This window comes from Cervus elaphus, chromosome X (assembly GCF_910594005.1).
Source record: "Cervus elaphus chromosome X, mCerEla1.1, whole genome shotgun sequence".
In the NCBI taxonomy this organism is placed as follows: domain Eukaryota; kingdom Metazoa; phylum Chordata; class Mammalia; order Artiodactyla; family Cervidae; genus Cervus; species Cervus elaphus.
The window spans coordinates 100,108,881-100,123,373 of NC_057848.1; the positions used below are offsets into that span (position 1 = coordinate 100,108,881).

The window sequence follows — 14,493 nt, forward strand, 5'->3', positions numbered from 1 at the left end:
GAATGCTGACCTGTTGAAGGATCTCAATTATTACTGTTTTACAACTAGACCGGTTCTGTACAAAATAAGGGACATGGGTAGAAGTGCCTTATGTGTTGTTCTTTATCTCTCTGGGAGACATGCCAGACTTATGTCCTAAGGGTACAGATTTGGGTGTGAAACCTTCAGCTCCCTCCTGTTCTCTTACTTTGGCCCCTTTATCTGGGGCTCCCAACTAAACAGGGTGAGAATCAAGGCACCCTTCTAGGAGGGGTTGCCTCAGTCTTGGTAGAATTTCCAACAGTCCCAATTGTGGTCAAGACTATTCAGAGGATTCAAAAAGTACATAGAAACTTTTATGGACCTAACTTTACTTTATGAGCTTACTTGGTGAGATGTAATGTATGTCTTGGGACAGACACTGACCCCTGACTCAAAAACTTGAGTTTTGGAGGAAGCTATTATTTTTGGAGATGAATGGTTTGAATGTGAAACAAGGGGAAAGAGGGAACACAGAATAGTCCTCCTTCATACTGGGAGCCAAATGGTTCCAGTAACAGAGCTGCTTTGCTGGATGTATTCCTGAAGGACTTAAGCAAGTTCATGCTAAGACTTTATGCTAAGTTGACTGACATAGAACAGGGAGAGAAGGAAACTTCAGGTAAATTCCTAGATAGACTATGGGAAGCTCTGCACAAGTTTACTGATGTTGATTTTGAAATTGCAGAAGTAGGAATGATCTTAAAAGATAGATTTCTCACTCAGTCACCCCCAGATATCTGCCATGTTACAAAAACAGGCGTTTGGACCAAATCAGTCTTTAGAAAAACTGTTACAGCTGGCTCAGATGGTATATTATGGTAGAGAATATAAGGAGGAAAATGAGGCAAAAAAGAACCAGCCAAAAGACTGAAGCCCCAACAATGGCTGTTAGATCTGCTCTGAAACAGCCTGAGGAAAAATGCCCAGAGGAACCCAGGTGAAAAGGGATGAACTTGTTATTAGAGGAGAGGAGGGGCATCTCAAGCAGGATTGCCCTCAGGTATCTAAGCCACACCTGGCTCCAGGTCTGCAAAGGACCATACTGGAGAAGAGACTTCCCTCCAAGGTGTAGGCCTCTGGGGTCAGACTCTCAAGACAGTCTGGACTGAAGGTGCCCTGGGGCCCCACACAAGTTCCAGTCCTCAGGTGTAATTAACACCTGAAGAACCCTGGTTATTAATAACTGTGGGGTGTCAACCAGCCGATTTCTTTTGGACCCTGGCGCAGTTTTTTCTATGCTCACTGAAGCCCCTAGCCTGCTTTCCTCCTGATTCACTACCATAATGGGACTGTCTGGATGAACCAAACATTATTACATCTGCCATCCTTTAACTGGGACTCTGTGCTGTTTTCTCAGGAATTTCTGATCGTGCCAGAGTCTCCCTCATCCCTTCTGGGGAGGGGTATACTGAGCAAGGTCCAGGCCTCTGTTTTCATGAATATGGAGCCTGCCCTTTCTCTCTCATTAATTGAACAAAATATAAATCCTAAAGTGTGGGCTGATGGAAGAACTGTGGGTTGAGGACAAATGCTGTTCTTAACTTTATCAAGCTCAAAGACCTTCACCTATTTTCACATCAAAAGCAGTATCCATTAAAGCCTGAGGTGTCACTATGGAAAACAGTGTGGAGATTTCTTAAAAAACTGAAAATAGAACTGCCATATGACCCAGTAATACCACTTCTGGGCATACACACTGAGGAAACCAGATCTGAAAGAGACACGTGCACCCCAATATTCATCACAGCACTGTTTATAATAGCCAGGACATGGAAGCAACCTAGATGCCCATCAGCAGATGAATGGAAAAGGAAGCTGTGGTACATATACACCATGGAATATTACTCAGCCATTAAAAAGAATTCATTTGAATCAGTTCTAATGAGATGAATGAAACTGGAGCCCATTATACAGAGTGAAGTAAGCCAGAAAGATAAAGACTGATACAGTATACTAACGCATATATATGGAATTTAGAAAGATGGTAATGATAACCCTATATGCAAAACAGAAAAAGAGACACAGATGTACAGAACAGAATTTTGGACTCTGTGGGAGAAGGCGAGGGTGGGATGTTTCGAGAGAACAGCATGTATATTATCTATAGGGAAACAGATCACCAGCCCAGCCTGGATGCATGAGACAAGTGCTCGGGCCTGGTGCACTGGGAAGACCCAGAGGAATCGGGTGGAGAGGGAGGTGGGAGGGGGGATCGGGATGGGGAACACATGTAACTCCATGGCTGATTCATGTCAATGTATGACAAAACCCACTGCAATGTTGTGAAGTAATTAGCCTCCAACTGATAAAAATAAATGAAAAAAAAAAAAAAAACTTTCAACTTCAAATGAGCTACACAGAAAAAAAAATTCACTAATCATAATGAATTAATGAAGTAAATAAATCACTGTAACCTTTTTAAAAATAAAAAAAAAAATTAAAAAATAAAGCCTGAGGTGTTAAGGAAGGGTTAAAACCCATCATTGAGAATTTAAAGGAGCAAGGGCTGTTAATTCTCTGTAACAGTCCATACAACACTCCTATTTTGGGTGTAAAAATTCAAATGATAAATCAAGATGTGTTCAAGATATACTAATAATAAGTGTCTAATCCTTAAACTTGATTGTCTGAAATTCCTAAATGAGCCAAATATGATTTTAAGACAATTGGGAGGATTCTTGGGCATTACAGGCTGTTGCAGCATTTGGATTCCAGGTTATGGGGAACTTGCCCAGCCTTTATATAAACTTACAACTGAGACTCAGTAGGCCCAAGTTGACAAGCTGGTTTGGTCCCCAGAGACTCAAAAGTCTTTTAAGGCCTTTCGAACTGCTGTCTTATGGCTCCAGCTTTGAGCTTGCCCACAGGATCAGAGTTTAGTTTGCTACTGAAAAAAGGTTATGGCCACATTGCTTACTATTGTAAGCATTGTTATTATTGTTTTGCTAATGCTTAAAGCTCATAAGTTTACTAATGGGTGAAATTTTACTGTACTGACTTCTCACGATGTAAGTGGGATCTTAAATTCTAAAGTTCAGAGTGACAATAGTTCCGTCTTTTTTTTTTTTTTTTGGTGGTTTTTGCCATAATGGTTCCGTCTTAGAGCTGCTATAACTCAAAGGGTGTCAAAAGTTCTAGGAATAGAATATCACACTGTTCCTGGAGACCCCAATCTTCAGAAAAAGTTGAATAGGCTAATGACACTATTAAAACACATCCATGTAAGCTAACTCAGGAAACACAAGACAGTTGATTTACAGTTCTACCCATAGCTTTAATGAGGGCTCAAACTATCCCCCCCACACACACAAAAGAAGGGACTGTCTCTATGACAGATTGTTTTTGTGCACAGATATTGTCATAGATCCTGAAGCCTTAAAATTAACTATGTGACTCAGCTTTTAGCTTTTCAATAGATATTATCGAGAGATTAACTCCTGACCCAGCCTTTGAGTCAAACAAACCGCTGTTTGAGTCAGGAACTGAGATGAGCCTGAGAATCTATATGGGCTTGTTTCTGCTGACTCCAAAATGTCCTGAGTCAGCTGTTTGACCCTCAAGACAACGCCTTCTTGTCCTGGGCTCATTCTTACACTTCATTCCATAATCAACATAATTGCTGGGTCGGCAGAGCACGCCCCTCCTCATCAGTTGAAGACTTCCCATGGTGCGTTTCTCCACTTCAAGGAAAGGACTTTCTTCAACTCTGTGATGACATCTAGCAATGCTAATATGGACTGATGTAGCTATGGGCATAATGTAACTTTTAATTTTAATTAGGATTAAATTTGCTTTAATAACTATTTTGTCTTACATCTGTAACTGTAAAATAGGGTTTGTTTCTAACTGTTTGAAAGCTTTTAAATTACAAATGATTGTCCAGGCTCCTATGAGCCCACAGAATCCTCCAACTATTACTTGGGGCCCCTAGATCAGAGACCTTCAACATGAAGGTTAGGAGAATATGTTGCCTCAACAATTTAGGGGCAATGCCCCTCAACAGCAGGAAGTAGTTATGGAATGAAAATGACACCCCTTTCCCTTGGCAACATAATTCTAAAAGGAAAGGGGGAATGAGAGAGTCAACTCCTAGGTAGGCTTATAAGAAGTCCAGGGTTCCTGAGGAGGAGAAAGGGGTCTGGGGCTCTCCAGGAGAAAAGGGCAAATGTTCTTTGCTACATTGCTTTGTCTTAGTCAATATAACAATGTATCTTGCTCAAGGACATGTTTCTCCTTAACAAGAACCTTTTGACTAATCCTGTCACTTAAAAATGTATATTATAGGAGTGAGTCTGGTAAGGTCTTTCTATTGTTCATTCTAATCTTGTTAATTAAAGATATATGTTGTGGGAGTGGATCTGAATAGAATATATAAGGCCTTGATAAGACTAGCTGGGGGGCATTCTCTGTCCCCCTTCTGATATCTATGTCAGAAGCTTTCTCTGTCCCTTTTCTTACTTTAATAAAACTCTGCTATACAAAAGCTCTTGAGTGATCAAGCCTGGTCCCTGGTCCTAAAGCTAAATCTTCTTCGGAGATCGCAAATCTGACATCATTCACCAAAAACTATCACAGGCACATCTTAGAGTTAGCAGAATATATGGAGAAACATGTGTAGACTAAAATAACAGGCTAGTTAGAGCTCTGATTGTCTTTACCCTGTCCTGAATATCCCAGATGAGCCCCCAAGATGATAGCTTATGGTGAACCACGTCGGATTCATGATCTCCGAAGAAGATTTAGCTTCAGGACCAGGGACTAGGCTTGATCACTCAAGAACTTTTGTGTAGCAGAGTTTTATTAAAGTGAAAAGGGGACAGAGAAAGCTTCTGACATAGACATCAGAAGGGGATGGAGAGTGACCCTATTTGTAGACTTTTTTAATGATGGTCATTCTGACTGGTGTGAGGTGATACCTCATAGCAGTTTTGTTTTGCATTTCTCTAATAATTGGTGATGTTGATCATCTTTTTATGTGCCTCATGGTCATCTGTATGTCTTCTTTGGAGAAATGTCTATTTAAGTCTTACACCCGCTTTTTATTAGGTTGTTTGTGTTTTTTTGCTATGGAGTTGCATGAGCTGTTTATATATATTTTGGAGATTAATCCCTTGTCAGTTGCTTTGTTTGCAAATATTTCCTCTCATTCTGAGGGCTGTCTTTTCATCTTGTTTCCATCCGCTGTAGTCATAAGAAGGCCAGCCCCAGAGGGGGCCTTTCCTAGTTCATGAGGGGGCAGGGTTGTAGAGTGGCTGTAATGGCGGCTCCGTCTTGTCCACATTACTGATTAATGGCACGTTGCTTCTATGGCAATCTGAATTTCCTCTGCAAGCATTTCCAGTTGCAAATTTCCTCACTCCAGTTCCCTCAGACTGTATCCTTGCCTTCGGCAGCAGTCCTATCCCCAGGTTCACTCTCCAATCACCATGTTCCAGCATCCAGCCTCCATGCTGACCGATGGACATGTGTCCCAGGTTGGGACATGCAGGGTTGTGGTGCAAACCATCTGTATGGGTTTCACTCTGTCCTGCCTGTTTCATTCTCCTCCCATTTCATTCTCCTCCAACAGCCTCAGATGCCCTCCTTCTGTCCCAACTGATATCCTGTTGGTGAGGGGGTTTCCCTGGATTTGAGAACCTTTCTGCTCCTTCAGCTCCACCCCCTAGGAGTGCAGGTCCCCTCCTGCTTCCGTTCCTCTTCTTTTTACCTTCTTTCTTTCATCTTTCCCAGTTGGTGTCTGAGGTCTTCTGCTAGTGTGCTGGTGCTCTGTGTGAATCATTCCATCTGTAGATGTATTCTTGGTGCATTTGTGGAGAGAGATTAATTTCTTGTTCTCCTACTCCTCCACCATTCCTTGCTTTCTCCTAGGAATTTGTATTGTTTGCAAACATCTTGGGTGATTCTCATGCAAGTAGTCCTTAGACAATAGTATGATGAACACTAGCTTAAGCTATTGATAGCACTAGGATCGGTCTGTGGAAAATTTGCCATTGGTAGCATTCTTTCTAGAGATACTGAACTTCTGTTTCTCACCGATGTGCTTTACTATAGTGAGGCAATACAAAATTATGGATGAGTGCTGATACTGGAATCAAAATAACCTGTGTGACCATTTCTGCTGCATGATCTTGAGTATATTACCTTCCTGAGCCTCACTTTTCTTGTAAGCAAATTATAAAGAGAATACTATAATCTTGCATTACTGGGGACTATTGTAAAAGTTAAATACATGTAGAACAGTTAGCATAGTGTCTTGCACAGGAAATCATGTGTGACATTGTTAGTTGTTATTGTTATTACAATAATTTAGCATCAGTCTTACTGGTAGACGGATTACCATGTAGATGAGTGGGAGAACAAGGAAACCCCCCATATTGTTTTCCTGTGAACCTAGAAAATGAGACTTAGCTATCCCACTGCATGTAAAGGAGAGAATAGAGTCCACAACATGAGACAACTGTCTATGTGATTCATGCAGTCAAGATGGGAACTTTTCCCAATCTTTCTTTCTTATACTAATCCTATTGTAAAGGAAACCATTCTTATCCTTATGTTATCATTGGACTTTAAAAATCTATACAATAAAATACATGTCCAAAAATAAACTGAAACTATGTATGTATAAGATTGTGGGTAATGAGAGACAAACTTCTCATTGTCAGAGAAAGAATTTACAAATAAGAAAAGGCAGAGGGCTAGAAGGAAACCTGTTGTGTTGAATTGGAGATGAAAGTCAAAGACATGAGTATGAACTCATATCTTGTTTAATGTGTATGGGGATGGATAGATACCAAAATGATTATAGATCTGTGTGCCAAGAAGCACCTAGAAGTAGTGATCCCCAGTAACAATGGGTACACCTAGTTTTCAGACCTTGATTTCTAATTACCATTCTCTAATGAAAGGAACCAAGGCTACATGGAGAAATTTCTGATTCTTGGGCTAGGACAGTGAATATAAAAGATTAGTGTGGAGAATCTTGTTGTCCCAGAAAGTAAGGAAGTGTTCAATAAACGAAGAGGGTATGTCATAGGTACAGAGCAGCCAGCCTGAAGGAGATTCCCAATGGCCAAAACTAGAATAATCTGACCAACAAAATAAAAAAATGATACTATTGAATTATAGCCCAGTGAATAAAATATTCCTCTGTCCGTACTTATGTAAATAAATGATTGGATAAATAATTAAAAGAGAAAGAAGAAATACCTCTTTCTTTGAGAAGGATTTCAATCAATACATGTAAAAGAAATGAGGAAAAATTTTTTAAGTCACCATTAGGCAAACATCACAGTAAATAATTGTTGCAAGCAAAAATCTTAGATGGATGCTAAAATCTTTGGGCAAAAATATGAGAAACAATCTCTATAATTTCAAACAGCCTCTTCCACAAGATGTATATTAGATAGAAGAGGGGGGCTCAGTAACTATACAATGTAGAAATCTGTCAGACCAAAAGATCAAAATTAGCATGACCTGTATAAGATATTTTATGATGAATTGAAAAATGTCACCTCTGTGGTGTTCATACAAAAATACATAATCTCAATCTATTCATGACCAGGTCATGAAAGATGGAAAGACAGAGAAACTATCACAGACCAGAGGAGACACAGAAGATAGGACAACTAGGTGAAATGTGGGATCCACCTGGAGAAGAAACTGTATTCCTAATAAAAATTGGTAGAATTCTTAAAAGGTCCATAGATTAATATGTATGTATTTTACAATAAATAGTATTGCTTCAAGTTATTGTTAGTTTTTCTAAACAAAAATCTTCCATTCAATAAAACTAGAATCTTTTGGCTTCCTATGTGAATATTTTCCATCCAGATTCAGCAAGTATATTTCTCCCCTCAAAGCACATCACACTTTTCCAAAAGAGATTAATTTAGCAGGGGATTATTTTCAAGGACTGTTGATTTAAAACTCTCAAGTGAATAAAACTTAATCTATAAAATTGATTTGGTCCCAATAGTATTCTTCTTGGATGATGTATTGTAAATTGATAATTTTAGCATCACTAAAAATCATAACATAAAATACATCATCACCATGGTTGTGATCTTATGTTTAAATGCAATAGTACGTCACTCATAAACCAAGATAATATTTCACAGTCTAGAGACATGTTGTATTGTGATTATACATTTTTTTTTGGCCATGTCATGTGACTTATGGGATCTTTTTAGTAACCTAATCAGGAATTGAAACTGGGCCATTGGCAGTGGCAGTACAGAGTCCTAACCACTGACTATACTGTGCTTGGTCGATCAGTCATGTCTGACTCTTTGAGACCCCATGGACTGTAGCCCACCGGGCTCCTTTGTCCATTGAGAGCCAGGGAATTCCCTGATTATACTTTTAAATTTATTTGAATCATTATGGTATCAAGTCTACTAAGAAATGAATTGTTTATGTCCCAGGGGAAGAATTTATTTACTATCTACTTAAGTAGAGAGTAAAGATTTAGAAAGCAAATTTCTAATCTTCAAATGTCTGCCATCTGAGGCTGTGAGATTTCTACTGCAGGGTAGGTTTTATTTACTAGTGTGGTCCAGAAATATTGGTATGATTGCCTACTGGTCTCAGGAATCATGTAAAAAATGCTGGTAAAACCAGTGCCAGTCCTGTGGGAAGCTATTAATGCCAATAATGTGTAATCAGTGATCTTTGAATATATTCAAAGTTGGTTCACAAAAAAATATATACCCTACAGTCATGTGTGGCCAGAAATTAGAAACAAATGAAATTTGAAGAAAAACCTTTGTAAACTGTGCCAAAATAGTTACCTGTTCAAAACAAGTGTGCTGAATCAGTTACATGTTAAAAACATGGATGAATAATTACTGAATTAAATTTAATTTACCTTAAATCAGTTAAACTAACAAATTGCCTATTCAACAATCATTCCAAAACCCCCAAAGTAAAGAAAGAAAACAGAAATGTAAAACATTACTTTTTTCCAGAATAATTCTCTCCTTCAGCCAAGTAGGGTACCAGCTGGTTAAGATCACCAATTGAACTAGTTAATTGGAGTAGCAAATGGGACATATAAACATTGCCATTGGGATTACAATTGAGAAATTAGGAAAATCTGTCACTCTCTTCTTTCTGAACTTTTTCTTCTCTTGGCTATAACTCTTTTTCACTCTCCTCCCTTATTACCTACAGATCAGCTTCCAAGTGCTTATTCACAACCCCCTTTTGCCAGCAGAAGACGCCCTTGACATTTTTCATGTTCATAAGAATGTGCCTGGCACATAGTAGACACTATAAGTGTTTTATTGAATTAATAAACAGGTATTAGAGCATTAGAAGTTTAATAGAGGAAGATGTTTTGAGGAAAATGGTGCTTTCTCGCTGTACACTGAAATCATACCATAAAGTGTCTTCCTTCTTCTTACTCATTAGTACAGTTCTTAACATCAGAAGAAACAAGTGGATTTTGAATTTCAAATGGTAAGTTTTCTTTCACACCATAAGTTAGATCAGAGATAGATTTGTGGAGGGAAAAGGTATATTGCTGATTTTTTTCTTGGGTCTGTTGACTGGAAAAAAAAACACACAGAAAAACACAATCTAAAAGCTAAGAAATATGTTTTATTTGGGAAATCAATGAGGACTATAGTCTGGTATATAGTCACTCAGTTAGCTCTGAGAAACTGTTCTAAAGATATAATAAGAGGCACCACCAAAGGATTAGCTGGGAGTCCCAGGTCAGTATCTCTGTGGAAAGGGGCTCAGATTCCTTAGCACTCACTGGGGTTTTGGATTCAGGACAACATGGGGCCATGTCCATGCTAACTGGGGCTGAATTTTCTGAAGAAAATTGTGACACTGGGAGGAAAATGTCATCCAAAACACAGAAGACAGAGTCTCCTAACATAATCTTTCCACAGTGCCTATAAATTACATGTGGACTCTGGGTGAATTGAATCTGGATTGGCTTTCAGTGTTGTATGTTAGAACACATCACCAGACCAAAGTCGTGTAGACCTTTCATTGCTTTCTTCTAAAATTTTTGTATCTTTTCTTTGCTTTTCTGTTGTTCTGTGTGTTTTTTCTTTTTTATAAAAATACATTTTTCCTTTTTTTTTGTTATCATTGCTTTCTTCATCACTTGGGATTCTGCTTTGGTTTTGTTTGTTAGTTTTGTTTCTAATTGTTTGATTTCATTTTTGGTTTCATTTGTCTGCTTGTTCTCTTGTTTTTTTTTCTTTGGTTCTATTTTTAATTCTTTTCTGTGTGAAGGTGTATGTTTCTCTGTTCTTGTTTCTGTTTGATTTTACTTTTACCATTTGTCTGGGGGTTCATTTGTCACTTTAAAAAAAATCCCCTTTTTTGCCAAGAGGAGTGGCTTACAAGGTCTTTGTTCCCCAAACAGAAGTCAGGCCTGTGCCTCAGGGGTGGAAGCACAAAGTCCAGGGTGCTGGACTACCAAAGAATTCCTGGCCCCAGAGAATATTAGTCAACAAGAGCTCTCAGGGAAACCTCCATCCAAATCTGAAATCTGACTCCACCCAATTGCCTGTAGCACCCACCACTGGATGCTACATGCCAAAAACAAATAAAACAGGAACACAAACCTACCCATCAGCAGACAGGCTACTTAAAAGAGTACCAAGCCCAGAGATATCCCAAAACACACCACCTGAAATGATCCTCTCATCAGAGAGAAAATATTCAGTTCCACCCCCCAGAATGCAGGTATCAGTCCTTCCCACCATGAAGCCTACACAGGCTACTGGAGTAACATTACCCACCAGGGCAGAGACCAAATGAACACTGTAAGTTAGACAAAATGAGTAAACAGAAAAATATCTTGCAGGCAAAGTAAAAAGGTAAAACCATACAAGACCAAATAAACGAAGAGGAAATATGCAATCTATGTGAAAAAAAAATTCAGAGTAATGATAGTAAAAATGATTCAAAATATTGACAATAGAATGGATAACACACAAGAAATGATTAACAAGAACCTAGAAGAACTAAAGAACAAACTGTGATGAACAACACAATAACTGAAATTAAAAATACACTGGAAAGAATCAAGGGCTTCCCTGGTAGCTCAGCTGGTAAAGAATCCACCTGCAGTGAGGAAGACCTGGGTTCAATCCCTGGGTTGGGAAGGTCCCCTGGAGGAGGGCATGCAACCCATTCCAGTATTCTTGCCTGGAGAATCCCCATGGACAGAGGAGCCTGGTGGGCTACAGTCCATGGAGTCGTGAAGAGTCAGGTACGACTGAGCAACTAAGCACAGCACAGCAGAGAAGGAATCAATAGCAGCCTAACAGAGAAAAAAATGGAGAAGTGAGCTGGAAGATAAAATGGTTGTAATAACTGTTGAGGAGCAGAATAGGGAAAAAGAATGAAAAGAATTGAGGACAGACTCAGAGACCTCTGGGACACACTTAACACACCAACATCTGAAATATAGGAGTCACAGAAGAAGAAGAGAAAGAGTCTAAGAAAATATTTGAAGATTTTACAGTCACCCAAATCTAGGAAGTGAAGAGAGTCCCATACAGGATACACAAAATAAGAAGCATACCAAAACACATATTAATCAAATTAACAAAAATTAAACACACAGAAAAATATTAAAAGCAACAAATAACGTACTCCCACAAGGTTAAGTGCTCGTCTTCCAGCAGAAGATCTGCAGGCCAGAAGGGAGAGGCAGGATATATTTAAAGTAATGGAAGGGGAAAATCTACAACCAAGAGTACTCAGCAAGGATCTCATTTAGTTTCAATGAAGAAATCACTAACCTTACAGACAAGCAAAAGTTAAGAGAATTCAGTACCACCAAACCAACTTTACAACAAATGCTAAAGGAACTTCTCTAGGCAGAAAACACCAGAGAAGGAAAGGATTAAAAAAAAAAAAAAAAAAAAAAAAAAGGATCTGAAGATGGCCAGCATTGAAAGGTAATAGAATCACTCTTGATCTGGTTTTTCTGGGTCTGGCATCTGAGAGGTTCTGACGGAGTAAAGGTACTTCTTTCTGCCACTCTCTTGAGATCTCTTGAGGGCAGGTCCAGATATCCAGGAATTGGAGACACTGAAACTGAATGATGGGGCAAGTGACTGCTCAAGGGGCAGCAGAGCTGGATCCAGAGTCATCTTCTAGCCCTCATTTAGGTTGAACTTATTTTCAGTCAAGTGCTTAGGTTTGTGCCTTGCACAAATTTCAGATCAAGTTGGTGAAGTAGGAAGATCCTGCACTCACTTCCTCCCAGTGACACAACAAAACTACAACCACATATAGAACCACTGTCTCTGAGAACTGACCCAAAGACTAGCACAACAGATTTTCTACAACTAAGGGTATAAGGAAAAGGCCACATTGAGAAAAGTAGGAAGCACATAGTCCTGGTCTAGTGAGAACCACACCCCCCCACCACATACACTACTATGGGGCAACCCACAAAGAGAAGTGATATCACAACTGCAGAGGCAGTTCAACTCAAGAGGAGCAGGGGTTCAACTCCCATATCAGGCTGGAGTACCTGCACTGGGAAGCTGAGCCTCCATAAGAGCTGGCTTTGAAAACCAGCAAGACTTATATCTGGGGGAGCCTAGGGGCTGTGGGAAAGGGAAGAGTCTCCACTCTTAAAAGACTCATGTAAATACTCACTCACTCCAAAGTCCATCACAGAGGGAGCAGCTTGAAAAGCTGGGCCATACAAGGAGAGTCATTGAGTAATTTCAGGGCTTGCACCAGAGGGGCAGGGGTCCAGTGGAACTTTTGGGATGGAAGTACTGGCAGAAATCATTTGTTTTTACTTTCTTTCCACGTAGCTGGCCTGGTGCTGGTGAGCACCATTTCTATCAGTTTCCATCAACCGAAATAACATCACCTGCCCTGCCCCTGATTTCCCCTGAGAACTCAAGAGGCCAGACCTATGCACCAGCACCCCCTCCCTGCAGCAGTTTCAGCCAGATCCTATAAACATTTGGACCTGGAACCAGCTCAACCTACTAAGGCCATCTGCAGCGGCCACATCCAAGTCTGCATGGGAACCAACCTCACCTACCAGCACACCCACAACAACTGCTGTCCACCTATGACAGGAGGGCACATATAGCCCACACAGCGGATACCCCTGGGATGCCTGGCTTTGTTGACCAGGGGAGATTGTGCCACTGGACCTTATAGGACACCTCCTACATAAGTTCATTCTTCAAGGCGGGGCAACAAATGAAGCTGATATATGTAGAAACAAACAGAGTTAGGCAAAATGAAGGAACTACAGAATATCTTTCAAACACGAGGATATATCAGAAAAACAACTAAATGAAGAGGAGATAAGAAATTTACCAGATAAAGAATTCAGAGTAACACTCGTAAAGATGTTCATCAGAATCAGACTCAATAAAAAACTGGATGAATTCGATGAGAGAATCAATGAAAGTCTAGGCGAATTGTAAGCCTCCTTCAGCAAAGGGCTAGAAACTATAAAGAAGAAAGATTTATAACTTTTGAGTTCATTTACTGAAACAAAAAATACACTAGTGGAAACCAGCAGGAGGTCAGAGAATGCAAAAAAAAAACCAGATCGGTGATTTGGGTGACAAGGGTAGTAAAAATCACTCAATCAGAATAGCAGAAAGGAAAGAGAATAAAACAGTAAAAAGCAAGAATAGGTCCCATGAGCAGTGCAGATGCTCAGGCAAGGGAAAGAGCAGCTGTGGTCAGGCAGACCAGCTTCCAGACTCCTCTCCCCACTCCCAGGACTGCCAGGGTTCCCCAGAGGAAGGTCAGCTCCGCATCGGAAGTGGGGTAGGTACCCAAGAGGAGACCTGGGAGGTTGTCAGATAAATCTGCTCCTGTAGAAGTGGAAACAAAGCCAAAGAAGGTAGCAGCAAAGGATAAATCTTCAGATAGCAAAGTGCAAACAAAAGGGGAAAAGGGAGCAATGGGAAAACAGGTGGAAGTGGCCAACCAAGAGACTGAAGATTTACCTGCATCAAATGGAGAGACTGAAAACAAGGAGAGCTCAGCCTCTGATGGAGCAGGAAAGAAAGAAGTTACGTGTGATTAATATCACACACCTGAATCTATTGGGGTCCCTGTCTACCTTCTCATACAATCCAGAAGAATATTTTTATCAATTATTTTGTGAATGCAAATTTTTTTAGTAGCTCTAGTAGTATTTTTAAGAAGGTAGAACACCTACCTCATCCATTTTTAAAGTGCAAGTGCTTTTTTAATTTAACTGGAGCATAGTCAATTTACACCATTGGAGTCAGTATTGCAAAAAAAAAAAAATCCCTAAAACAATTAAGTTCAAAAGTCTGTTCTGTATTTCTGTGTCTCTTTTTCTGTTTTGCATATAAGAAAATGGTAATAGGATTATGCATATCAATAATTACCTTAAATGTATATGGATTAAATGCTCCAATCAAAAGACATAGACTGGATGAATGGATACAAAGACAAGATATATATATATATGATATCTACAAG

The 14,493-nt window shown here is 39.7% G+C and overlaps 1 pseudogene; it reads left to right on the plus strand.

Moving 5' to 3' along the window:
* The first annotated feature begins 13,675 nt into the window (after positions 1-13,675).
* On the plus strand, positions 13,676-14,068 carry LOC122690426 (annotated as a pseudogene).
* Positions 14,069-14,493: the final 425 nt, after the last annotated feature.